This window comes from Musca vetustissima, unplaced genomic scaffold (genome assembly GCF_032173495.1).
Source record: "Musca vetustissima isolate MV318-11 ecotype Yass unplaced genomic scaffold, APGP_CSIRO_Mvet_v1 utg1953, whole genome shotgun sequence".
Taxonomy (NCBI): domain Eukaryota; kingdom Metazoa; phylum Arthropoda; class Insecta; order Diptera; family Muscidae; genus Musca; species Musca vetustissima.
In genome coordinates, this window is record NW_026874867.1 from 84,197 (window position 1) to 112,083 (window position 27,887).

Sequence of the window (27,887 nt, forward strand, 5' to 3'; positions counted from 1 at the left end):
CGAATACAGTAACATTTTACATGTTACCCTTTAAAATGTCCACATTTTATTCTCCATCCTACATTGCTTCGGAAATCAACTGTTGTCATTTCAATGACACTCACACTTACAAATATACGATAATTAATTTTTAGTATTAACTTGTAATCCCTACAAATTGTGAAAAGTGTAGTTGTGTCGACGGTATACACACACATATACTCCCACACACATATCTAAAGCAATTATCGATTGTGGTTTCGAACACTCAATTGTTCACAATTGTAATTAAGTTACTTATCATAAAATTCGAATATACATACATATATGAATTTATATATATATCAAATTATGTAATTTGTTTCTATATATACCCAAATTGTTATCTATAGAGACAACAGGTTTGTATGGCTAATAGCTCAAGCATTGCATACAAACTAGGGGGGGACAATATATTATGAACATAATATCAAAACCATTAGTGTAGTAGGCAAAGGGCCAAAGGCCGGCCATATGATACCCTACACAAGAAAAAAATAATTGTTGAAATATTTTTCTACGTATATTAGTGAAGCCATAAATTAAATATTAAAATTGTTTTTTCATATAATTAATTTTCCTATAATTGTCAACTCATTGCGTACACTTATCTAACAGAACTATTTCACAACAATCATTGTGGTCATCAGCAGGTTATGTATGTATGTATGTATTGATAACACACATCAAATTACATTGCATCTCATTTAATTATATTCTTATTCATTACTCATTGTATCATAGTTTTAATCCCTTGTGCAAATCCACAAAAACAAATATTATAAATTAATTTACAAATTATATGTTGAACAACTTTGGCGTTATTTGTATGTCAGTGGATTGAAGTGGATAATGTGATTACTCAATGATAATAATAATTTGCGTATGTGTGTATGTGCGTACACAAGCCATCCAATTAATTTTACCAAATGTCTGACATAGATGCTACTGCTAAATAGCTGGCTGCCTGGTTTAAATAACTTGCCCATTAAATCATTTCATATGAAATTATTTTTGTGTGGTATTTACTACATTATACAATTTAATTAAATGTCAATGGTCAAATGTGCTAGTTAGATAGAAATTTGAAGAATCAAGTGGTATTAAAATTATAATAATTCAAAATTTTCATAATCGAAAAAACATATTGCCAGGATATCAGTTAGCCATTGAGGATCCTGAACGACAAATTTGCACAATTCATTCTGTTAGAATGAATGTGGTCAGGACCTTCAAAATGTTGCATTGAGAAAATAAAAGTATCAAAATTTAGATGAGAGCCATGTTAAAAATTTCTGCGATAATTAATGGACCCAAAATCCCAAATTACAACAATGTCGGTCTGCTATTATCTAGCTATTATCTTCAATATAGCAGTCGAAACATGGATATATATGTATATATAACTATTTTGATTAATTCAGTTATGCATTGAAAATCCTAAAGTACAACTTGTGTCCTCTTCTGTTGGAAAATGAGAAATCAATAAGAATAAATAAAAATTAAAGCAAACATGGTACACAATATTCGGGATGCCACTGTTCAAAATGTAATCTCGATCGGACACCCATTCGAAATATCTATAGAGCTATGTCTGCATCTGCATCAATTTCAACAAAACTCAATAACGTCATTGTAGTCTCAATTTGACACGATGTGCAAAATTTCGTGTCAATCGGACAAACATAAGGAGTTTGGTGCACAATTTACTTTAAATCGGACGAAAATATATATGGGAGCTATGTCTAAATCTCAACCGATTTTCTCGAAACTTTGCAAACATCATTCTAGACTTAATTCAGTGCGCTTTTGCCAAATTTCGTGCAACTAGAAAGAAATGCAGGAACTTTGGTGCTCCATTAACATAATTCGGACGAAAATATATATGGAAGCTATATCAAAATCTGAACCAATTTTCGCGAATCTTAGCACACATCATTTTAGAGTTAATTCTGTACGCTATGCGAAATTTCGTGGAAATTGAAAGAAATGTAGGAGCTATGATACACTATTTACATTAAATTGGACGAAAATATATATGAGAGCTATATCTAAATCTTAACCGATTTTCTCGAAACTTTGCAAACATCATTCTACACTTAATTCAGTTCGCTATGCCAAATTTCGTGAAAATCGAAAGAAATATAGGAACTTTGATGGACCATTTACATATAATAGTATATATATATACCGACCGATTTGCAAGGAACTTAGCACACGTCATTCAAGACTCAATTCAATACGCTATGCCAAATTTCAAATCGGAAGAAATATAGGGGTGCACTATTTACATAAAATCGGATGGGAGCTATATCGAAATCTGAACCGATTGCAACAAAACTTTCGGTACCTCATTCTGTACCTACTTCAGTACGCTGTGCAGAATTTTGTCTCAATCGGACAAATATTGCGTGTTTGGTGCACTATTTACATAAAATCAGAGAAATATATATGGGAGCTATATAAATATCAGCCGATGTTCTCCAATTTCAATAGTATATATATATACCGGATCGCCAAATTAAAATCGGCACTATTTACATAAAATCGGATGGGAGCTATATCAAATCTAAAATCGGATCATGCATGCGACCTGTACTTTGTTCACAAAAATACATGGAATGACCGACGAACGTACGGACATGCATAATTCGACTCAGAAAGTGATTCTATGCATATTCTGAAAAGGAACTATGGGTCTATCTCGATTCCTTTTGCTGTTACAAACATATGCATAAAGGGGCGAATATTAATAATTTTTGGAGGGAGATTTGTTACCATATACGACTGGAATAAAGAACAAATTACAGAGAATTCGGTGAAAAAGCCCGCTCAAGAACCCCAAAATTTTACCGAAAATTTCAGGGTACCCTTATATGTCGGCTACCGGAAGAAATGGATCTACATTTATAATTTTAATGGAGAGATCTGCCACCTAATAACAACTCAATGTGCTAAATTAGAGCCAATTCGGTCGAAAAATACGACCAAAACCCCCAAAATACTGAAAATATGGGGGTATCGTAATATGGGGGCTACCAGAAAAAGTGGAACTATATTTATAATTTTTTTGGGGAGACTTTCGGTACCCAATGTATCAAACTTCAGCGAATTCGGTTGAAAAACTCGCTAAAGAACCCAAAAAATTACCTATATTTATAAATTCTAGTGGAGACATTTGCTAACCAATTAGAACTCAAAGTACTAAATTTCAGCGAATTCGGTCAAGAACGAAGAAAAACTGAAAATTGGGTGATACCGTAATATGGTGCTACCAGAAAAAGTGGAATTATATTTGTATTTTTAGTGCAAAAATTTGGTACCTAATAAAAACCCAGTGTACCAATATTTCAGCGAATTCGGTTGAAGAACGCGCTCAAGAAGCTCAAAAAATGCCTAATCGTGGATCGATATAGCCCATCTTCGAACTTGGTCTACCTGCAGTTCTATACCCTTCACCACACTGCGGTACAGGCTATTATGTATTTGGCCCAAGGACGATGATTAAAATCGGTTCAGATTTTGATATAGCTCCCAATTACGCAGCCAGTGTACCGAATTGAGTACGACGTGTATTAAGTTTCGTTGAAATTTGGTCAGATTTAGATTTAGCTTCCCATACCTTCTAGGTTTCTCCGATTGAGACGGTTTTTTGAATATGGAGTCTAGATTCGCGTGTGTTAAGATTTGTTAAAATTGGTTAATATTTAGATATATCTCCCAGAAATATTTGTCGTCCGATTTTTTCTAAACGTTGCACCAAATAATCAAAAATTGCCCGATAATAATGCCCTTTTGCACATCACTGATTTAAAATCTGTCGCGGAATAACTATTGGGCTACATAATAAAAGTGAAATTGAAATCTGAGTCAGGAAATGTGTCCGTAATCGATGTAATGAAAAAATTTCGGAATTTATATACTTTGATTTTAAAAGTTCCAAATTTGTTCAGGCACTGTGCTGAAACGTACCCGTTGACACATGTCAAGCTTACTTCAATTTTACACAATTTCGTCCGATTTCCTGTCATAGATCCTCCAATGTGCAATGCAATATTTTTCTGAGGTTATCGAAGCATGATTTTTCTGAGCCTATCAGAGCAACAAGAGTGGAGTTTTCTTCAAATATCAGAGCAATGAGCGTAATTTTTTTAAGAATTTTAAGGAATTTCAAAATCTATATATTTTTAGGAAAAATCAATGTTGATGGTATCCAAGTGTAAATCGAAATTCTAAACCTCCACAAAATGCGGTCATATTATTACAAAATATGTTATATTACCTTTATTGTGTTAAATATCGATAATTTGTCTCAGTTTTTTATTAATATTTTTCAAATAAAATAAAAAATCACATATTTTTTAAGAGTATTGAAATTTTTTTATAGACTTGTTTCAAGAATTATCAGAGCAGCGCTACTGGATATTGCATATTACATTCATTTTATGTCCTATCAGAGCAATAATCCTTGTTTTTATAAATATTTTTTCAGCATCTATGTGAAAAAAGTTCAGATTTTTTGTGAATATTTTTATGGGGTTTTCAAAGGTCATCAGACTTTTAGAGATTATATTTTTCAGGTCTATAATCGTGTTTCAGGAAAATAACTTGAATTTTATTTGCAAATAGTATTTCATGAACACATCAGAGCAATAAGCATTTTTTCAGTGATCATTATGATTAAAAAATTAGACCAAATCTAGACCAAGTTTAATACGAAATTCTAAACTTCCACAAAATGTTGAGCCATTTTTTAAATTTTATTTAAAAAATATATAATGCTTTTACATTATTAAATATCAATAATATTTGAAACCACTGTAGTGTGTATAACAAATCTGTTATATAATCTCATATATAATTACCTAATTTTCAATATCTTTTCATACCAAACGATAACATTTTAATTTGGCTATTAAATACGATTAGCTGAGAATTACTACGGCACACTATCATCGAATATGCTGATAATAATTTTTACATATACATACAAATATCATTACTCATGAGTGTAAATTATTCACAAGTGGCCATGGCTACATACATACATTCATAAAATTACATAGAGTTTCTAGATACATGTATATTCAACATATTTGTATATATTATATATATATACAAATATTTATATAATAATGATGATGATAATGCTCCTTCAAAAGAGTTTATTTAATCCAGATTAAAATCATTTAAATGTTAAAAATGTAATTAAATGTAATGGAATTTTGTACAACACACCACACATGCAGATGTATATATATATATATATATATATATGTGTATTTGTGTGAATAAATGTGTATGAATAAAATGAGGTCAAATTAAATGTCAAGTTGTTGTTTATTTTTCTGTTATTTGTGTAGTTTTTATTTTATTTGTTTTTTTTGTTTCTCCCTGTCAGCAAAGCCAATTAACATAATTAGTTATTGGATTAAATTATGAGAAACAATTTTCAATTTGAATAATTTATTAATGGATACAATTTGTAGTGTGAGGCAAAATGGGTGGATTTTTTAAAGAATATTTTTTCCGGGAATTTCGAAGTATTTACGAAGAGTTTTACATAATTTTCTAGAACAGGAGATATCGAAGCAATGGGGGTGGATTTTTTAATTAATATTTTTCAAGGTCCAACAAACCAATTGGCGTGGATTTTTTAAATAATATTTTTCAAGGCCCAACAGACCAATAGGCGTGGATTTTTTAAATAATATTTTTCAAGGTCCAACAGACCAATAGGCCTGGATTTTTTAAATAATATTTTTCAAGGTCCAACAGACCAATAGGCGTGGATTTTTTAAATAATATTTTTCAAGGTCCAACAGACCAATAGGCCTGGATTTTTTAAATAATATTTTTCAAGGTCCAACAGACCAATAGGCGTGGATTTTTTAAATAATATTTTTCAAGGTCCAACAGACCAATAGGCCTGGATTTTTTAAATAATATTTTTCAAGGTCCAACAGACCAATAGGCGTGGATTTTTTAAATAATATTTTTCAAGGTCCAACAGACCAATAGGCGTGGATTTTTTAAATAATATTTTTCAAGGTCCAACAGACCAATAGGCGTGGATTTTTTAAATAATATTTTTCAAGGTCCAACAGACCAATAGGCGTGGATTTTTTAAATAATATTTTTCAAGGTCCAACAGACCAATAGGCGTGGATTTTTTAAATAATATTTTTCAAGGTCCAACAGACCAATAGGCGTGGATTTTTTAAATAATATTTTTCAAGGTCCAACAGACCAATAGGCGTGGATTTTTTAAATAATATTTTTCAAGGTCCAACAGACCAATAGGCGTGGATTTTTTAAATAATATTTTTCAAGGTCCAACAGACCAATAGGCGTGGATTTTTTAAATAATATTTTTCAAGGTCCAACAGACCAATAGGCGTGGATTTTTTAAATAATATTTTTCAAGGTCCAACAGACCAATAGGCGTGGATTTTTTAAATAATATTTTTCAAGGTCCAACAGACCAATAGGCGTGGATTTTTTAAATAATATTTTTCAAGGTCCAACAGACCAATAGGCGTGGATTTTTTAAATAATATTTTTCAAGGTCCAACAGACCAATAGGCGTGGATTTTTTAAATAATATTTTTCAAGGTCCAACAGACCAATAGGCGTGGATTTTTTAAATAATATTTTTCAAGGTCCAACAGACCAATAGGCGTGGATTTTTTAAATAATATTTTTCAAGGTCCAACAGACCAATAGGCGTGGATTTTTTAAATAATATTTTTCAAGGTCCAACAGACCAATAGGCGTGGATTTTTTAAATAATATTTTTCAAGGTCCAACAGACCAATAGGCGTGGATTTTTTAAATAATATTTTTCAAGGTCCAACAGACCAATAGGCGTGGATTTTTTAAATAATATTTTTCAAGGTCCAACAGACCAATAGGCGTGGATTTTTTAAATAATATTTTTCAAGGTCCAATATTTTTCAAGGACCAATAGGCGTGGATTTTTTAAATAATATTTTTCAAGGTCCAACAGACCAATAGGCGTGGATTTTTTAAATAATATTTTTCAAGGTCCAACAGACCAATAGGCGTGGATTTTTTAAATAATATTTTTCAAGGTCCAACAGACCAATAGGCGTGGATTTTTTAAATAATATTTTTCAAGGTCCAACAGACCAATAGGCGTGGATTTTTTAAATAATATTTTTCAAGGTCCAACAGACCAATAGGCGTGGATTTTTTAAATAATATTTTTCAAGGTCCAACAGACCAATAGGCGTGGATTTTTTAAATAATATTTTTCAAGGTCCAACAGACCAATAGGCGTGGATTTTTTAAATAATATTTTTCAAGGTCCAACAGACCAATAGGCGTGGATTTTTTAAATAATATTTTTCAAGGTCCAACAGACCAATAGGCGTGGATTTTTTAAATAATATTTTTCAAGGTCCAACAGACCAATAGGCGTGGATTTTTTAAATAATATTTTTCAAGGTCCAACAGACCAATAGGCGTGGATTTTTTAAATAATATTTTTCAAGGTCCAAGTGGATATTTTTAAAATATATTTTTCTAGAGGCTATCAAAGGAGTGGATTTTTTTAAAATATATTTTTCTAGAGGCTATCAGAGGAGTGAATTTTTTTAATAAATATTTTTCTAGAGGCTATCAGAGACGTCGATATTTTTATAGAATATTTTGCTTGAGGCGTGGATATTTTTAAAGAATATCTTTCTAGATGCGTGGATTTGTTGAAGAATATTTTTTCTAGAGGCGTGGATTTGTTGAAAAATATTTTTCTAGAAGCGTGGATTTATTGAAAAATATTTTTCTATAGGCCCCTTTCCATTTTTGAATAAATTATCATCGACTTAACGAACGTAAATGCTATTAAATAAAACCTCAAATGTATTTAATCAATTTAGCTATTCCCCTAAGCACTTTATACTACACATATATCGTTCTCTGTCACACCCATGTGTTTACCAAAACTAAAAACCAATAACAACAACAATTCACATACACTAATACATTTGCATAAATTGTCTAATTTGAATATTTTAATATTGTCGAATATGGCCAATAACAAAACTGCAATTGATTGGCCGTTGGCTATAACACAATCTACAATAGAAAAAAACACATACATATGCTCTCTCAAACACACACATACACAATGGCAGGCCATTCATCCATCCATCACAGACACATTTACATATTCCGAAATCACATTAAAAATGCCTGAATTCCTATCACATCTCATCACAAATCATCGGCAAACAAACAAACAGACATTTTTATTTAAAAACTTGTGTCTGTCTGTCGGACTGTCTGTCTGCCTATCACATATGCTGAACATTGACCAAAACACAATATTGTTTTGTTGTAGTTGTTGTATAATTTTCAATTCTATTTTATTTAGCCAATACAACCAGACGACGTACTGACCAACTAACCAACCAATCGCCTGAATTTCTGTGAAATAAATTGTTTAAATAAATACCTACTTTGCTTTTGTTGTTGTTTTTCGCAAAAACAAAATGAATGTGTGTGAGTGAGAATATATATTTGTATATTTAATTTTATTTAAAAGATAATCAGTTTTGAGAGATGATCACCCTGTGAGTGGGCAAAATAAACAATAAATCGTAATAACGAAAATATTAGTTTTATGTAGTTGTTGTTGCTGTTGACATGTTTATGCTAACGTGGGTATTTATTATACAAAACATGTGTTATTGTAATGAGAATTAGCCACCATTTTCAAAATATCATTTTGAATATTTATTTAGCCTTTGGCAATAATTAGCATACACCATACGCACACTGGGCGAACAAGTGTTATTTCAGAGGCTATAAGTGTCGATTCTTCAAAGAATATTTTTCACAAGGAGTATCAGAGGCAGAGGTGTGGATTTTTTAAAGAAAACTTTTTTCCAGAGGCTATCAGAGGCGTGGATTTTTAAAAGAATATTTTTGTAGAGGCTATCAAAGGCATGGATTTTTTAAGAATATTTTTGTAGAGGCTATCAGAGGCGTGGACATTTTAAAGAATATTTTTCTAGAGGTTAGCAGAGGCGTGGATTTTTTAAAGAATATTTCCCAAAAGGCTATCAGAGGCGTGGATTTTTTAAACAATATTTTTCTAGAGGTCAGCAGAGACGTGGATTTTTTAAACAATTTATTCTAGAGGTTAGCAGAGGCGTGAATTTTTTAAAGAATATTTTTCTAGAGGTTAGCAGAGGCGTGCATTTTTTAAAGAATATTTTTCTAGAGGTCAGCAGAGGCGTGGATTTTTTAAAGAATATTTCCCAAAAGGCTATCAGAGGCTGTGGATTTTTTAAAGAATATTTCCCAAAAGGCTATCAGAGGCGTGGATTTTTAAAGAATATTTCCCAAAAGGCTATCAGAGGCGTGGATGTTTTAAAGAATATTTCTCAAGAGGCTATCAGAGGCGTGGATGTTTTAAATAATATTTCTCAAGAGGCTATCAGAGGCGTGGATGCTTTAAAGAATATTTCTCAAGAGGCTGTCAGAGGCGTGGATGTTTTAAAGAATATTTCCCAAAAGGCTATCAGAGGCGTGGATGTTTTAAAGAATATTTCTCAAGAGGCTATCAGAGGCGTGGATATTTTAAATAATATTTCTCAAGAGGCTATCAGAGGCGTGGGTGTTTTAAATAATATTTCTCAAGAGGCTATCAGAGGCGTGGGTGTTTTGAAGAATATTTCTCAAGAGGCTATCAGAGGCGTGGATGTTTTAAAGAATATTTCTCAAGAGGCTATCAGAGGCGTGGATGTTTTAAAGAATATTTCTCAAGAGGCTATCAGAGGCGTGGGTGTTTTAAAGAATATTTCTCAAGAGGCTATCAGAGGCGTGGATGTTTTAAAGAATATTTCTCAAGAGGCTATCAGAGGCGTGGATGTTTTAAAGAATATTTCTCAAGAGGCTATCAGAGGCGTGGGTGTTTTAAAGAATATTTCTCAAGAGGCTATCAGAGGCGTGGATGCTTTAAAGAATATTTCTCAAGAGGCTATCAGAGGCGTGGATGTTTCAAAGAATATTTCACAAGAGGCTATCAGAGGCGTGGATGTTTTAAAGTATATTTCTCAAGAGGCTATCAGAGGCGTGGATGTTTTAAATAATATTTCTCAAGAGGCTGTCAGAGGCGTGGATGCTTTAAAGAATATTTCTCAAGAGGCTGTCAGAGGCGTGGATGTTTTAAAGAATATTTCTCAAGAGGCTATCAGAGGCGTGGATGTTTTAAAGAAATTTTCTCAAGAGGCTATCAGGTTTTTTTTAAAGAATATTTCTCAAAAGGCTAACAGAAACGTGGATTTTTTAAAGAATATTTTCCAATAGGCTAATCAGGCGTGGATTTTTTAAAGAATATTTTCCTAGAGGCTAAGCAGGCGTGGATTTTTTAAAGAATATTTTCAATGAGCTATCAACCAATAGCCGAGGATTTTATAACTGATATTTTTCTAGAGGCTATAAGAGTCGTGGATTTTTTAAAGAATATGTTTCGTCATTTTCTAGTTTCTTGTAGGAATTTTGTTAATTTAATCTAAATTTAAACCCATTGCTCAGAATACCCATCAATAAAATCGAATAAAATATGTATAACTGTATTGAAGCACATCTCAGCCTGTATTTATGTTTTTTTTAATACGAATTGCTCACACTTGTTGCCATCTTCTTTTTCTTCGTTTCTGTAATTCAAGTTGTTCGTAACGAATGGAGGCGGAGCAACTTAACAATCATAGAGACAATATGAAAATGTTAATACTTTTGTGTTTATTTTGGCACGTAGCTATTTAAATAAATAAATAAAACACAAGCAAATTCACATACAGGTAGGTTGTTAGGTATGTGTATGTGTGTGTGAGTTTGTCTGTACAGACACACACACGGAGAAACAAAAACGTGCCACTAAATTGAATTACTTTTCTCACATACGAGTCTGAATTTATTAGGAAGTCTGCGAGGAGTGTTTTTTGAGCTCTATAGACATTTATTATGTCAGCTATTTCTGGGGAAAGGTAGTTAATTTCCTTGAAATTAATATAATTATGTTTACATATATATTTTTTTGTATTTATCTTTTGGCAATTTTAATATGCGATGGGGTATTAAGTAATTGAATTAATTAATTTGAAATTATTTGGAAATGTGTCTAGTAAGAGATATATAATTTAAAGGAATGACAATTGCAAAACAAGAGGTTATATATATATTTAAAAAAATCCACGCCTATTGGTCAGTTGAGCCTTGAAAAATATTATTTAAACCATTCACAACTCTTGGTCGGATAGCCTTTAAAAATATTATTTAAAAAATTACACCTCTAGGTCGGATAGCAATTGAAAAATATTAAATATAAAAATCACGCCTCTTGGTCGGATAGTCCTGGAAAAATATTATTTAAAAAATCCACGCCTATTGGTCTGTTGGACCTTGAAAAATATTGTTTAAAAAATCCACGCCTATTGGTCGGTTGGACCTTGAAAAATATTATTTAAAAAATCCACGCCTATTGGTCGGTTGGACCTTGAAAAATATTATTTAAAAAATCCACGTCTATTGGTCGGTTGGACCTTGAAAAATATTATTTAAAAAATCCACGCCTATTGGTCGGTTGGACCTTGAAAAATATTATTCAAAAAATCCACGCCAATTGGTCGGTTGGACCTTGAAAAATATTATTTAAAAAATCCACGCTTATTGGTCGGTTGGACCTTGAAAAATATTATTTAAAAAATCCACGCCCATTGGTCTGTTGAACATTGAAAAATATTATTTAAAAAATCCACGCCTATTGGTCTGTTGGACCTTGAAAAATATTATTTAAAAAATCCACGCCTATTGGTCTGTTGGACCTTGAAAAATATTATTTAAAAAATCCACGCCTATTGGTCTGTTGGACCTTGAAAAATATTATTTAAAAAATCCACGCCTATTGGTCTGTTGGACCTTGAAAAATATTATTTAAAAAATCCACGCCTATTGGTCTGTTGGACCTTGAAAAATATTATTTAAAATATTCACGCCTATTGGTCTGTTGGACCTTGAAAAATATTATTTAAAAAATCCACGCCTATTGGTCTGTTGGACCTTGAAAAATATTATTTAAAAAATCCACGCCTATTGGTCGGTTGGACCTTGAAAAATATTATTTAAAAAATTCACGCCTATTGGTCTGTTGGACCTTGAAAAATATTATTTAAAAAATCCACGCCTATTGGTCTGTTGGGCCTTGAAAAAAATTATTTAAAATATACACGCCTCTTGGTCGGATATTATTCAATTTTTTCTCTGAATGTATTTAAATACATTTTATTTTTTCCTTGGCAATTTCGTTGAGTGCTCAGCCGAAACGAAAAACTTAAAAACGTTTTTTTTTATTTACATCAAAAATTGCCTGCAGCATTAACTAAATCGAGGTACTTCGAAGAAATTTTCTCTAACATTAAGTGCGAGAAAAATGATGATTTTAAATGCAGCTGCATTAATCTTTGACTTAAATATAGAAATGCTAATCAAAAACATTGGCAACAGCATTCGTTCCTCTTCTTCTTGTTCTTGTTAGAGGCCTCATCAAATACACAGAGCATCAGCATCATTTTAATTAATTTTTTTTTTCATATGTACGTCTTCTGCCACTTTTCCTATATTTTTTCACACTCTATAAAAGTGATTTTTTTTTTTCGTTTTCATCATCATCAAATTATTTTTGAGTGTTGCATGAAGAAACAAATTAATGACATTTTAAATTACTTACAATACAGATGCAGTGTTCGAAAGACCTGAATGCACACTTTGTTGCAAGAAAAAAAAACGAATAACTGTAGATGATGGCAATCAGACACATTTCAATCTGATGTGATGTGTTTCGTTTTTTTTTTTTTTTTTTTTTTTTGAAAATAGCAGTTGCTGATTTTTGTGTGTTGCACTTTCTGTGCTAATCATGTGGCAAATTGAGTAGATTATGTTGTGGATTGTGTCCAACTTAATTTCCGGTTGAATTTTGTTACCAATCAATTTTCAATTTTAATTGAAATTTAAAAATATCTCAATGTTTTTTTCATTTCGTACATTGACAGGCTTATAGATCACAGGGATGGGATACATAAAAAAATAAATATTCTTTAAAAAATCCACGCCTACGATAGCCTGTAGAAAAATATTCTTTAAAAAATCCCCGCCTCTGATAGCATGTGTAAAAATATTCTTTAAAAAATCCACGCCTACGATAGCCTGTAGAAAAATATTCTTTAAAAAATCCACGCCTCTGATAGCATGTGTAAAAATATTCTTTAAAAAATCCACGCCTCTGATAGCATGTGTAAAAATATTCTTTAAAAAATCCACGCCTTTGATAGCCTCTAGAAAAATATTTTTTAAAAAATCCACGCCTTTGATAGCCTCTAGAAAAATATTTTTTAAAAAATCCACGCCTACGATAGTCTCTAAGAAAATATTCTTTAAAAAATCCACGCCTACGATAGCCTGTAGAAAAATATTCTTTAAAAAATCCACGCCTACGATAGTCTCTAAGAAAATATTCTTTAAAAAATCCACGCCTCCGATAGTCTCTAAGAAAATATTCTTTAAAAAATCCACGCCTCTGATAGCCTCTAGAAAAATATTCTTTAAAAAATCCACGCCTCTGATAGCCTCTAGAATAATATTATTTAAAAAATCCACGCCTCTGATAGCCTCTAGAAAAATATTCTTTAAAAATCCCACGCCTCTGATAGCCTCTAATAAAATATTCTTTAAAAAATCCACGCCTCCGGAAATCTCTGGAAAAATATTCTTTAAAAAATCCACGCCTCTGATAGCCTCCAGAAAAATATTCTTTAAAAAATCCACGCCTCTGATAGCTTCTAGAAAAATATTCTTTAAATAATCCACGCCTCTGATAGCCTCTAGAAAAATATTCTTTAAAAAATCCACGCCTCTCATAGCCTCTAGAAAATTATTCTTTACAAAATCCACGCCTCTAATAGTCTCTAGAAAAACAGTCTTTAAAAATTCCACGCGTCTTATAGCCTCTAGAAAAATATTCTGTAAAAAATCCACGCCTTTAAAAGTTTCTAGAAAAATATTATTTAAAAAATCCACACCTCCGATAGTCTCTAAGAAAATATTCTTTAAAAAATCCACGCCTCTGTTAGCCTCTAGAAAAATATTCTTTAAAAATCCACGCCTTTAGATATGACACTACTTGGAAAAGTGTTTTTTTAAAAATCCGAACTAAATGTGTGTCTTTACATAAGTACCAACTCCCTAAGTGTTTGAATAAATAAGTTGGGAAGGCTTTCCCTGGTACTGCATTTATATGTGATACCACACCAAACAAGAAAGAAAAAATTGCAAAATGTTTGGTCCTGCAGCAACTAGTTTTTTTTTGTTCTTCCTTTTTTTTGTTGTTGTTTAATAATTTCAGTGATGATGGCTACTCTGCCAGTTGAGTTACTTATTATGTATGGTTAAATGTTCCCGCCGCATTCACAAACCAATTAAAATGCAAAGAACCGTGAAGGCCTTCTGTTTCAGTTTCTATGATTCTCCATAGCCCCCACAGACCAAAAATAAAAATCAAGTAGATTTTCATTTCTTTAGCTATTTTCTATTTCTCTATTTTCTCTCTCATTTCCGTATTTTTGAGCTATGCTTAAAAATAAAAGTTGTTCTGTTGGAAAAATTATACCAAAGAAGCCAAAAGAATTTTTTTCGTAAAGGTCTTATAATTGAGGCAAATTAATGTAACTGCTTGGCATGTTTGGTCAGGGCAATTTTTATTTTTTTTTTTTTTTGTGTTTTTATTATATTTATATTTTGCACTTTAAGAGTTCTTGGAATGCTGTTGGAAACTATAATTTATAACTTTTGTTTTTCTTACGATTTTTTTTTTTTTTTTGTAAAGAGGGGTTTATGTTTTACAAACTAAATTATTTAAACGGTAATATTTAAAGTTTCTGAACAACAATTTTGTGGTCACTCAAAATGTTTGGGCATTTAGGAAAAATATGAAATACTCTTCCTTTATTATTAGGTCTTAGAATATTTTATTCTACAGAACAACAAATGGGAGCTATGAGACCTTAAAATTGTCTTATACAATTAGAAGAGCTACAAATAATATTCAAAATTTAATAAATAAATAAAATCGCCCGGTTTTAGCTGGCGATCATAGACAGGTGTTTCGTTCGAAAAATTACTTCGATATGTTATCCAAAATTTATTTTTTCCAAAAAGAAATTTTACATAATAATATACATAATATAAATATATTTAATACCGAACTTCCGATAAGTCTTCTAAATATATTTTTTAATGATCTCTACTCCCTGTTGTTAAACAATGTTCGTTGGAGGGGGGGAAACATGAAATCCTCAAAGCCATAAAACACTTAGTGGGTCCCATAAAAGTTGTCAGTGCCTATGTTAAGCGCTCATAAATATTTTGGCATAATAGTTTTAGTATTTAATTTTGTATATTTATGAACATTTCCAAATATATTTTATGTTTCATGATGATTGATATATGTAATAGAGGAATTCAGGCATTGGAAAAATATTCTTTAAAAAATCCACGCCTTAATGCTGGCCCGGAAAAAATATTCTTTAAAAAATCCACGCCTTAATGCTGGCCCGGAGAAAATATTCTTTAAAAAATCCACGCCTTAATGCTGGCCCGGAAAAAATATTCTTTAAAAAATCCACGCCTTAATGCTGGCCCGGAAAAAATATTCTTTAAAAAATCCACGCCTTAATGGTAGCCCGGAAAAAATATTCTTTAAAAAATCCACACCTTAATGGTGGTTTGGAAAAAATATTCTTTAAAAAATCCACGCCTTAATGGTGGTTTGGAAAAAATATTCTTTAAAAAATCCACGACTTAATGGTGGTTTGGAAAAAATATTCTTTAAAAAAGCCACGCCTTAATGGTCTGGAAAAAATATTCTTTAAAAAATCCACGCCTTAATGGTCTGGAAAAAATATTCTTTAAAAAATCCACGCCTTAATGGTCTGGAAAAAATATTCTTTAAAAAATCCACGCCTTAATGGTCTGGAAAAAATATTCTTTAAAAAATCCACGCCTTAATGGTCTGGAAAAAATATTCTTTAAAAAATCCACGCCTTAATGGTAGCCCGGAAAAAATATTCTTTAAAAAATCCACGCCTTAATGGTAGCCCGGAAAAAATATTCTTTAAAAAATCCACGCCTATATGGTGGCCCTTGAAAAAATATTCTTTAAAAAATCCACGCCTATATGGTGGCCCTTGAAAAAATATTCTTTAAAAAATCCACGCCTATATGGTGGCCCTTGAAAAAATATTCTTTAAAAAATCCACGCCTATATGGTGGCCCTTGAAAAAATATTCTTTAAAAAATCCACGCCTATATGATGGCCCTTGAAAAAATATTCTTTAAAAAATCCACGCCTTAATGGTCCTCTGGGTGGGTCCTTGAAAAAATATTCTTTAAAAAATGCACGCCTTGTGGGTGGATCCTTGCAAACATATTATTTAAACCAGTAAGGAAAGTAGTAAAGTCGGACTGGACCGACTATATGATACCCTTCACCACTTTGGATATATTCTACATATGTATCCTAACAGACGTCGCGTTTTTTGTTATAAATCTATATCTGAACCGATTTCAGGGAAACTTGCCAGAGACTAATTTATATTACTTCACTACCTTCTGTCAAACGGCCTAGCTATAGATCTTTTCACGAAGCTTAGCAACATCATTCTAGACTTAATTCAGTACCCTGTACAAAAATTCGTGCAAATCGAAATATATATATATATATATATATATATGGTGCACCAATTACATAAAATCTGACGAAAATATATATATGGGAGCTATATCTAATTCTGAACCGATTTTCACGAAACTTTGCACACGTCATTCTAGACTTAATTCAGCACGCTATGACCAATTTCGTGCAAATCGAATGATTTTTAGAGACTTTGGTGCACCAATTACCTAAAATCGGTTGCAAATATATATAGGAGCTATATCTAAATCTGAACCGATTTTCACGAAACTTAGAACACATTATTATATAAGCAATTCAGTACGCTATGCCAAATTTCGTGCAAATCGAAAGATATATAGGGTCTTTGATGCACCAATTACCTTAAATCGGATGAAAATATATATGGGAGCTATATCTAAATCTGAACCGATTTTTCCCAATTTCAATAGGTTCGTCCTTGGGCCAAACAAATGAGCTGTGCCAAATTTCATCCAATTCGGATCATAAATGCTACCTGTACTTTGTTCACAAAAATACATGGACGGACGGACAGACGGACATGCGTAAATCGACTCAGAAAGTGATTCTATGCATATTCTCAAAAGGAACCATGGACCTATCTCGATTATTTTTGCATGTTACAAACATATGTACCACAGTGTGGTGAAGGGTATAAAAATCCTCTGTTTTTTTTTTTTTTTTGAATGTTACAAACATATGCACAAAGATATATATACCCTGTACCACAGTGCGGTGAAGGGTATAAAAATCCTCGCCTTGTGGGTGGATCCTTGCAAAAATATTATTTAAAAAAATCCACGCCTTTCCAAATTTCGATCATTTTTTTAAATCATCTGTCATATATATTTCAGTCCTATTTTCTTAAATATAAATATATTTACAATCATTTTTCGACTGTAACAACATTTCATTTCTTTTTTTCAAAATTTCATTTCAATTTAAAATTCAAGGCAGTCGTCGTTCGTTCAGCATTTCTTAGCGGCCCATTAAAATCGTTTTAATTTAATGTTCAATGAAATTGTTGTTGTTGTTTTTGTTCTTGTTTATTTTATAATGGCTTTTGGGGTTAATTTAAATGAAATTTATTTCACAGCACACTCTGAAGGAATGGGCGGGGAGAGTGAGGGGCAAGAATCAAAATAAGCAACATAATTCGTCATTATTCATATCTAAAGAAAATATACAAAACTCATACACACACAAATTTTCTAAAAACAAAAATCTACATGAAAAATAATTATAAAAATTTGTTTACAAAATTGACTGAAAACCAGAAATAAAATTCAATGAAACAGCCATTCATATTTTCGTTAGGTATGATCGTTTAAATGATGTTTATAATTATGTGGTATAAAACGGGATTTTTTCATATTAAATAAATAAATAGAATTTATGAATGTTAAGCAAAATTACAAGAGAGGTCGGGAAAGGGGATCAATAATAAAATTTTTGTAAAATAGTTTCCTATATTTCGTTTTTGATTTGAAAAAAGTGAAGAAAGTTTGAAATGTTGAATTTTGAGATCCAAATTTTCTTATAGTCAATATTAAATTCTGATTTTTTTTATTATGTGACTACACACATACACACCCATTACTCAATTGAATATTGAGTTGTTTAAAATTTGTTGCGGTTTCCAAATGCAATTTATTTTGACAACCCAAAAACAAAAATAACCGCTGCCGCTCAAAAATGCATTGCAACCTGCTACACACCATTAGCTCGGAAAACCATTTATGTGCTTAATTTAACATACACCAACAACAACAATAACGGCAATAATAAAATCAAAAACAGCATCACACAATCATCGTCATCAGTAGTGCTAGTATTAAAATCGACAACAATTCCAACACCAAAAAAAGTCATCTATATAATGCGGATATCAACACCTAGTCAAAAAAGATGGACAAAAAATCGCAAATATGTTCTTCTTTCAGTCATTCTTATTTTCATTACGGTATTTAAACTCGCCACTTAAATGCACGGAGAGAAATCACTAAACTACAAGGACCATATAATTTTGTTAAAAAATATTTTTTTTCAGAGGACCTACAATGCGTATCTATGGCCCTTGAAAAAATATTATTTTAAAAAGCACGCCTTGTGGGTCCTTAAGCAAATATTCTTTAAAAAATTAATTCAGTACGCTATGCCAAATTTCGTGCAAATCGAAAGATATATAGGGACTTGGTACATCACTTACATAAAATAAGATGAAAATATATATGGGAGTCATATCGAAATCTGAACCGATTTTCCCGAAACTCATCAATCATCATTCTAGACTCAATTCAGTACGATATGCAAACTTTCGTGCAAATCGAAGGATATATAGGGAATTTGGTGCACTATTTACCTAAAATCGAATGAAAAAATATATGGGAGCTATATCGAAATTTGAACCGATTTTCCCGAAACTTACCACTCATCACTCTAGAGTTAATTTAGTATGCTATATATAGGGATATATAGGGAATTTAGTGCACTATTTACCTAAAATCGGATGAAAATTTAAGTGGGAGCTATATCTAAATCTGAACCGATTTTTCAGAAACTCATCATTCTAGACTCAATTCAGTACGCTATGCCAAATTTCGTGCACCATTTACATTAAAATCGGAAGAAAATATATTGGGAGCTAAAATGAAATCTGAACCGATTTTTAAGAAACTTACCATTCATCATTCGTGACTCAATTCAGTACGCTTTGCAAAATTTCGTGCAAATCGAAGAATATATAGGGACTTTGATGCCTAAATTCGGACGAAAATATATATGGGAGCTATATCTAAATCTGAACCGATTTTCACGAAACTTAACACACATTATTCTAGAGTTAATTTAGTACGCTATGCCAAATTTCGTAACAATCGAATGTTATATAGGAACTTTGGTGCACCATTTACCGAAAATCGGACGAAAATATATATGGGAGCTATATTCAATCTCCGAATGAAGAAAGTCATAATGTATTGGACCAAACAGTAAATACTGTATCAACGAATATGGAGTCAAGCGAATTGAATGGCAATAATGAAATTCAAAATGAGCCTCGTAGTGATTCTGAGACTGATAGTGAGTTTTTGGACTCAGAATGCCAAGAGAACAACGGCTACGTGGACACAAATGATGAAGAGTGGGAACCAAACCGACCAATACAAATATCTGATAATATTCGAAGATCAGAAAGGATTGCAAACCGAAATCAATCATCAACGGCGTTTTCTGCAATAGAGTATGTTTCTTCAGACCCTCAGAATATAAAACAGGCAATGTCATCTAAAGATTCTGAAAATTGGAAAATAGCTATGAAAGAAGAAATTAATTCATTGAAAGTCAATAATACTTGGACTTTGGTTGAACTTCCTGAAGGATGCAAAGCTGTGAAATCAAAATGGGTTTTTAAGTCAAAGCTGGATTCCAATGGAAACACGTTGCGATGGAAAGCAAGATTAGTCGCAAAGGGCTTCACACAGACTGAAGGTATCGATTATATGGAAACATTCTCTCCAGTTGTTCGGTATGAATCAATACGATATTTAACAGCGTTGGCAGTAAAATATGATATGAAGATTCATCAGATGGATGCTGTTAGCGCTTACTTAAATGGGATTTTAAAAGAAATCATATACATGGAACAACCCGAAGGCTTCCGTGATGGTTCTAATAAAGTATGTAAGCTTAATAGATCCATATACGGCTTGAAACAATCTGGTAGAGTATGGAATGAGACTATAAACAAGGAACTTGTCGATATGGGTTTTGTACGAGGTGAAGTGGATCAATGCGTATACTCTAAGATGACGGAAGAAAAGAAGATTTATATTGCAATATACGTCGACGACGTTCTTATATTTTCCAATGATGTTAATGAAATAAATTCTGTTAAGGACGCTCTTTCGAATAAATTTAAAATGAAAGACATGGGGGAAGTATGTACTGTGCTTGGTATGACAATATCACGATTTGGAGAAGGAATCAAAATTGATCAGTCTAAGTATATATCAGATGTTCTGACACGTTTCGGAATGAATGAGTGTAACCCTTCGTCAACACCGATGGACTATAATCAGAAGTTGTCCGAAATTATGTCCCCTAAAACCGAGGCTGAAAAGGAAAAAATGTCGAATACTCCTTATATGGAAGCTATTGGGTGCTTGTTGTACGCTGCACAGGTTTCGCGCCCTGATATATACTACGCTGTGAATATGCTGAGCAGATTTGGAATTAATCCTGGCAGAGCGCATTGGGAAGCTGTAAAAAGGATAATGCGTTATCTAAAAGGAACTATTGAACAAGGGCTCATCTATAAGAGAGATGTCGAAGGAGATATTACTGGATATTGCGATGCAGATTGGGCTGGAAATTTGGACGACCGTCATTCGACAACTGGCTACGTATTCATTTTTCAATCAGCAGCAATATCGTGGTCTACAAAAAGGCAAAAAACGGTGGCACTATCTTCAACGGAAGCTGAGTTCATGGCAATTACAGCAGCTATACAGGAATCTGTTTGGTTAAAACGACTCGAAAAAGAACTCAATCCAAACAGCAAAGTCAACATGGTTCTGTACTGTGATAACAAAGGAGCTATACAAGTGGCCACAAATAATAAATACTCGTCAAGGACCAAACATGTGGACATTAAAGCTAAATTTATTAAACAGAAAATTGACAATAATGAAATATCCTTGAAGTATCTATCAACAAAAGAAATGGTTGCTGATGTTTTTACCAATGCGGCAACCCCACAAAAGTTGGAATATTTTAAAGGATTTTTTGGCATAGATTAATTATGTATTAGTATTATTTGTAATTATATATTGGAAATGGTAATATTTAATTCAGGTAGAGTGTTGAGAATTGAATCAAATATTGTACTTTAGCATAAAACACTTTGTTTATTATTATTTGCCTAATCTCAGTATGCTTTGGTATCAATATGTTTTACTCGAGTGTGTATTCTCATTTTCTGTTTTAGTTCAATAAACGAATTCGATCATAATAGTACCACAGTGTGGTACAAAAAATGTTTTTCAAAGGACCTACAAGTTGTATATTATTTAAGGAATACTTTTTAAAGGATTGACAAGGAGTAGATTTTTAAAAAATTCAAAGAACCCACAATTTGTATATTACATTAGGAATAACTTTTTAAAGGATCGGCCAGGCGAAGATATATTAGATTTTAGAGATTAGTAGATTTTTTAAAGAATATTTTCCAAGGACCTTCAAGGCGTAGATGTTTTAAAGAATATTTTTCCAAGGACCTTCAAGGCACCAAAGGACCTACAAGGCGTAGATTTTTTAAAGAATATTTTTCCAAGGACCTGCAAGGCGTAGATTTTTTAAAAAATATTTTTCCAAGGACCTTCAAGGCGCCAAAGGACCTACAAGGCACCAAGGGACCTGCAAGGCGTAGATTTTTTAAAGAATATTTTTCCAAGGACCTGCAAGGCGTAGATTTTTTAAAGAATATTTTTCCAAGGACCTGCAAGGCGTAGATTTTTTAAAGAATATTTTTCCAAGGACCTGCAAGGCGTAGATTTTTTAAAGAATATTTTTCCAAGGACCTGCAAAGCGTAGATTTTTTAAAGAATATTTTTCCAAGGACCTTCAAGGCGTAGATTTTTTAAAGAATATTTTTCCAAGGACCTTCAAGGCGTAGATTTTTTTAAAGAATATTTTTCAAAGAACCTTCAAGGCTTAGATGTTTTAAAGAATATTTTTCCAAGGGCCTTCAAGGCACCAAAGAACCTACAAGGCGTAGATTTTTTAAAGAATATTTTTCAAAGGACCTACAAGGCGTATATTCTTTAAAAATATTTTTCAAAGGACCTACAAGGCATAGATTTTTTAAAGAATATTTTTCAAAAGACCTACAAGGCATAGATTTTTTAAAGAATATTTTTCAAAGGACCTACAAGGCATATATATTTTCAAAAGCGTAGATCTGTTAAAGAACATTTTTCAAAGGAAGAATACTTTTCAAGAGTTATTTTTAAATGACAACATTTAAACATTTAAAAACCTACATTTTCTCTATGTGCATCCATCCTCTTATGTTTCCATTTTTTAATTTTTCGTTGTTTACAATTGTGCTTCGGGTTTGATTGTTGTTGTTTTTTATAGTTTTTATTGACCATTTAATACAAAAGTATAACGAAAAAATATGTGAGAGTATTGCCAATTTTTTATGGATGCGGAATGGTTGTTGGAGAATACTTTAAAACATCCATAAAATAAACACCCAATATGTTGTTGGTTCAGAAGATGATGATGATGCGGTTGCTAGCGCTAATGATGATATAAAAACAGAAATTGCAAAAAGGAACAACAACAACAATAATGTGGTTTAATGGTTATAATTATGTGAAAGACATTTATATATATGCGTGTGTGTGTGTAAGAAGTTGTCTTTTGTGTGTTTGGGATATTAGCATTATTGGCTGTTGTTCGGAATAGGAAAATTAAATAGACAAATTATTTTTTTGACATTAAGGATGTTGAAGATCAAGAGGAGAAGAGAAAATAAAAAAACTCACCTAACTTTTTTCCCCTTGAAAAAAAATCCAAAGTGGAAATTTGTGAATGTTTTGTTTCCCTTTGCCTTCCCTTATTGATTTCGTTTGACGTTATCCTTTTCAACATCTTGAGTCGTCTTAAAACTAAGTCCTTGAACAATTTCATAATCAAAGAATCATTCATAATTTTGTGACAAAAAAAAATCGTCTCAACGTCAATAGTCCGTCGTCAAGTAGCTGGACTTCAAAATCCAAAGTTTATGAAATCAAAGTTTTTCTTTTGAGGAACTTGCATTGTCCTTGCATTACTGTTGTGGTCATAAAAACATTATGACCACAACTTTTTGCTATTGTGATTTTAGACGCTTTGTTTTTTTCATTCGAAAAATTATTTGATAAGTCCTTAATTTTTGTTTTGACTGCATCGTGGCTCTTTAGCCCGTCATTGTGTTTGTTAGGATTTTTTTTCTTTGAGACTAGTTTTTGCAGATTTTACTTTTTCTTTTTGGGATATTTACAAGTTTATTTTCAGCTCTTATTTCTGTTTTTTTTTTCTTTACTTTCACGAATACTTAACGATGCGTAAAAGCGGTCTCATTTTACATTTGACTGCATTTATTATGCGCACACATAATTTACTTAAATGACTCCCACTCGTGGTTAGCGGATTTGAACTGAGAAATTTTTGAAATAAAAATATTTAAGTAATGAAAATGTAACTGAAATGGAAGAAATATTGTTTAAAGGACCTACAAGGCATAGATTTTTAAAAAAATATTGTTTAAGGGAAGGGCGTAGAATTTTTAATGAATATTTTTCAAAGGACCTACACGGCATAGATTTTTTTAAGAATATCTTTCAAAGGACCTACAAGGCGTAGATTTCTTTAAAAATATTTTTCAAAGGACCTTCAAGGCGTAGATTTCTTTAAAAATATTTTTCAAAGGACCTTCAAGGCGTAGATTTCTTTAAAAATATTTTTCAAAGGACCTTCAAGGCGTAGATTTCTTTAAAAATATTTTTCAAAGGACCTTCAAGGCGTAGATTTTTTTAATAATACATACAAAGCGTATATTTTTTAAAGAATATTTTTCATAGGACCTACAAGGCGCAGATTTTTTAAGGCATATTTTTTATAGGACCTACAAGGTGTAGATTTTTTAAAGAATATTTTTCATAGGACCTACAAGGCGTAAATTTTTTAAAGAATATTTTAATAGGACCTACAAGGCGTAGATTTTTTAAAGAATATTTTTCATACGACCTAAAAGGCGTAGATTTTTTAAAGAATATTTTAATAGGACCTAAAAGGCGTAGATTTTTTAAAGAATATTTTAATAGGACCTACAAGGCGTAGATTTTTTTCAGATAACCCACAAGGCGTAGATTTTTTTTCAGATAACCCACAAGGCGTAGATTTTTTTCAAAGAAGGTGTAGATTTTTTTCAAAGAAGGTGTAGATTTTGTTCAAAGAAGGTGTAGATTTTTTTTTCGAATAACCCACAAGGCGTATATTTTTTTCAAAGAAGGCGTAGATTTTTTTTCAGATAACCACAAGGCGTAGATTTTTTTTTCAGATAACCCACAAGGCGTAAATTTTTTTCAAAGAACCCACAATGCGTAGATTTTTTTCAAAGAACCCACAAGCCGTAGATTTTTTTCAAAGAACCGACAAGACGTAGATTTTTTTCAAATAACCGATAAGACGTAGATTTTTTTCAGATAACCCACAAGGCATATTTTTTTCAAAGGACCCACAAGACGTAAATTTTTTTCAAAGAACCCACAAGGCGTAGATTTTTTTCAGATAACCCACAAGGCGTAAATTTTTTTCAAATAACCAACAAGGCGATTTTTTTTAATTTTTCAAAGAACCCACAATGCGTAGATTTTTATACCCTTCACCACACTGTGGTATCGGGTATTATGTCTTTGTGCATATGTTTGTGACAGGCAAAAGGAAACGAGATAGACACGTAGTTCCTTTTGATAATATGCATAGAATCACTTTCTAAGTCGACTTATGCATGTCCGTCCGCCCGTCTGTCTGTCTATGTTAAATTGTAAACAAAGTACAGGTCGCATTTATGATCCGAATTGGATGAAATTTGGCATAGGTCACTTATTTGGCCAAGGACGAACCCTATTGAAATTGGGAAAAATCGGTTCAGATTTAGATATAGCTCCCATATATATTTTCGTCCGATTTAATGTAAATGGTACACCAAAGACCCTATATATCTTTGCTTTGCACGAAATTTGGCATAGAGCACTGAATAAGGTCTATAATTATGCGTGTTAAGTTTCGTGAAAATCCATTCAGATTTAGATATAGCTCCCTTATACATTTTCGTCCGATTTAATGTAAATGGTGTACCAAAGTCTATAAGTCTATATATCTTTCGATTTGCACGAAATTTGGCACAGCGTAATGAATTATGCCCAGAATGATGTGTGCTAAGTTTCGTGAAAATCGATTCAGATTTTGATATAGCTCCCATATATATTTTCGTGCGATTTAATGTAAATGGTGAACCAAAGTCCCTATATATCTTACGATTAGCACGAAATTTGGCACAGCGTAAAGAATTATGTCCAGAATGATGTGTGTTAAGTTTCGTGAAAATCGATTCAGATTTTGATATAGCTCCCATATATATTTTCGTCCAATTTAATGTAAATGGTTCACCAAAGTCCCTATATATCTTTCGATTTGCATGAAATTTGACATAGCGTAATTAATTAGGCCTAGAGTGATGTGTGCTGAGTTTCATGAAAATCGGTTCAGATTTTGATATAGCTCCCATATACATTTTCGTCCGATTTTATGTAAATGGTGAACCAAAGTCCCTATATATCTTACGATTAGCACGAAATTTGGCACAGCGTAACGAATTATGTCCAGAATGATGTGTGTTAAGTTTCGTGAAAATCGATTCAGATTTTGATATAGCTCCCATATATATTTTCGTGCGATTTAATGTAAATGGTGTACCAAAGTCCCTATATATCTTTCGATTTGCACGAAATTTGGCATAGCGTACTGAATTAAGTCAAGAATGATGTGTGTTAACTTTCCTGAAAATCGGTTCAGATTTATATATAGCTCCCATATATATTTTCGTCTGATTTTAGGTAAATGGTGAACGAAATTCCCTATATATCTTTCGATTTGCACGAAATTTGGCACAGCGTAATGAATTATGTCTAGAATGATGTGTGTTAAGTTTCGCGAAAATCGCTTCAGATTTAGATGCAGCTCCATATATATTTTCGTCCGATTTAAGGTAAATGGTGCACCAAAGACCCTATATATCTTTCGATTAGCACGAATTTTGGCATAGCGTAATGAATTAGGCCTAGAGTGATGTGTGCTAAGTTTCGAGAAAATCGGTTCATATTTAGAAATAGCTCCCATATATAGTTTCGTCCGAGCCTATAAATATTTCCGACCGACTTCGTGTTAATTGGGTTCCAAATATTCAACGGGTGTACGATAGATATTTGCTTTAAATCGATTTACATTTAGATAAAGGTCACTTATTTTAGATAATCCAATTTAAAAATGCGACGTCTATTCGGATGCATCTGTTTAATATACTCATAGTGGTGAAGGGTATCATATAGTCGGTCCCGTCGGACTTTACTACTTTCCTTACTGGTTTAAAGAATATTTTTTAAATAACCTACAAGGCTTACATTTTTTAAAGAATATTTTTCGTAGGACCTACAAGGCGTAGATTTGTTAAAGAATATTTTTTCAAAGGCGTAGATTTTTTAAGAATATTTTTCATAGGACCTACAAGGCGTAGATTTATTAAATATTATAAAGGACCTACAAGGTGTAGATTATTTCAAGATTATTTTTCAAAGGACTTACAAGGCGCAGATTTTTTAAACGTTATTTTTCAAAGGACCTACAAGGTGCAGAGTTTTTAAAGATTATTTTTCAAAGGACCAATATCATATCCTAATATTTCATCCTGATTATCTGTAGTTTGGTAGTTTGTTATAATGAAATTAACAACACTTTAATTGGTTTTTACTTGGATTTAAGTATCTCCTCTCTCTTTTGAAAGTATTTACCTTACCAAAAAATCATTACCAATAAATATAATTTATTTCCAAACATTTTTTTTGGCAATTAGCCTCTTGACTAAAAACCAATTGTGTGCTACAAATTGAGAATATCATTAATAGTCCCCTATTTAAGAAAACAACTCGACCAATGTACCACAACAACACTTAACTATAAAGTATTCCTGTCATGTACATAGACCAACCTCTCCCTCCCCTTCCACCAGCGTTCTTCAAACACCTAAAATAAATATTTGAAAAATATATTTTTTCACAAAATCTTTTGCGTTAATTAGTAAAGCGACACAAGAAAATTTAGAGGTGTTGTTGTTGTTTTTTTCCTCAACAACAATTAAAAGCATAAAAATTACCACCACAGCATGAAATACATTTCCTGTAGAATGATGATAGCCTGCCTGGGTGTCTGTCGCTCAGGCAGGCAGGCTGAGATGAAAAACAGATCAAGTAGCAATCACATCATAAATATT

At 32.1% G+C, this 27,887-nt stretch overlaps 1 protein-coding gene and 1 long non-coding RNA gene across 2 annotated transcripts in view; one reads left to right on the plus strand and one right to left on the minus strand.

The window, feature by feature from the left end:
- LOC133337330 (streptococcal hemagglutinin-like) overlaps positions 1–27,887 on the plus strand; it is a 101,143-nt gene that overhangs the window by 66,434 nt on the left and 6,822 nt on the right. The window lies entirely within an intron of this gene.
- On the minus strand, positions 19,771–21,530 carry LOC133337342 (uncharacterized). The gene is made up of 2 exons (XR_009754583.1): positions 21,135–21,530; positions 19,771–21,052 (listed from the first exon to the last, which is right to left on the minus strand). It is a non-coding gene; the product is annotated as an uncharacterized LOC133337342 (long non-coding RNA).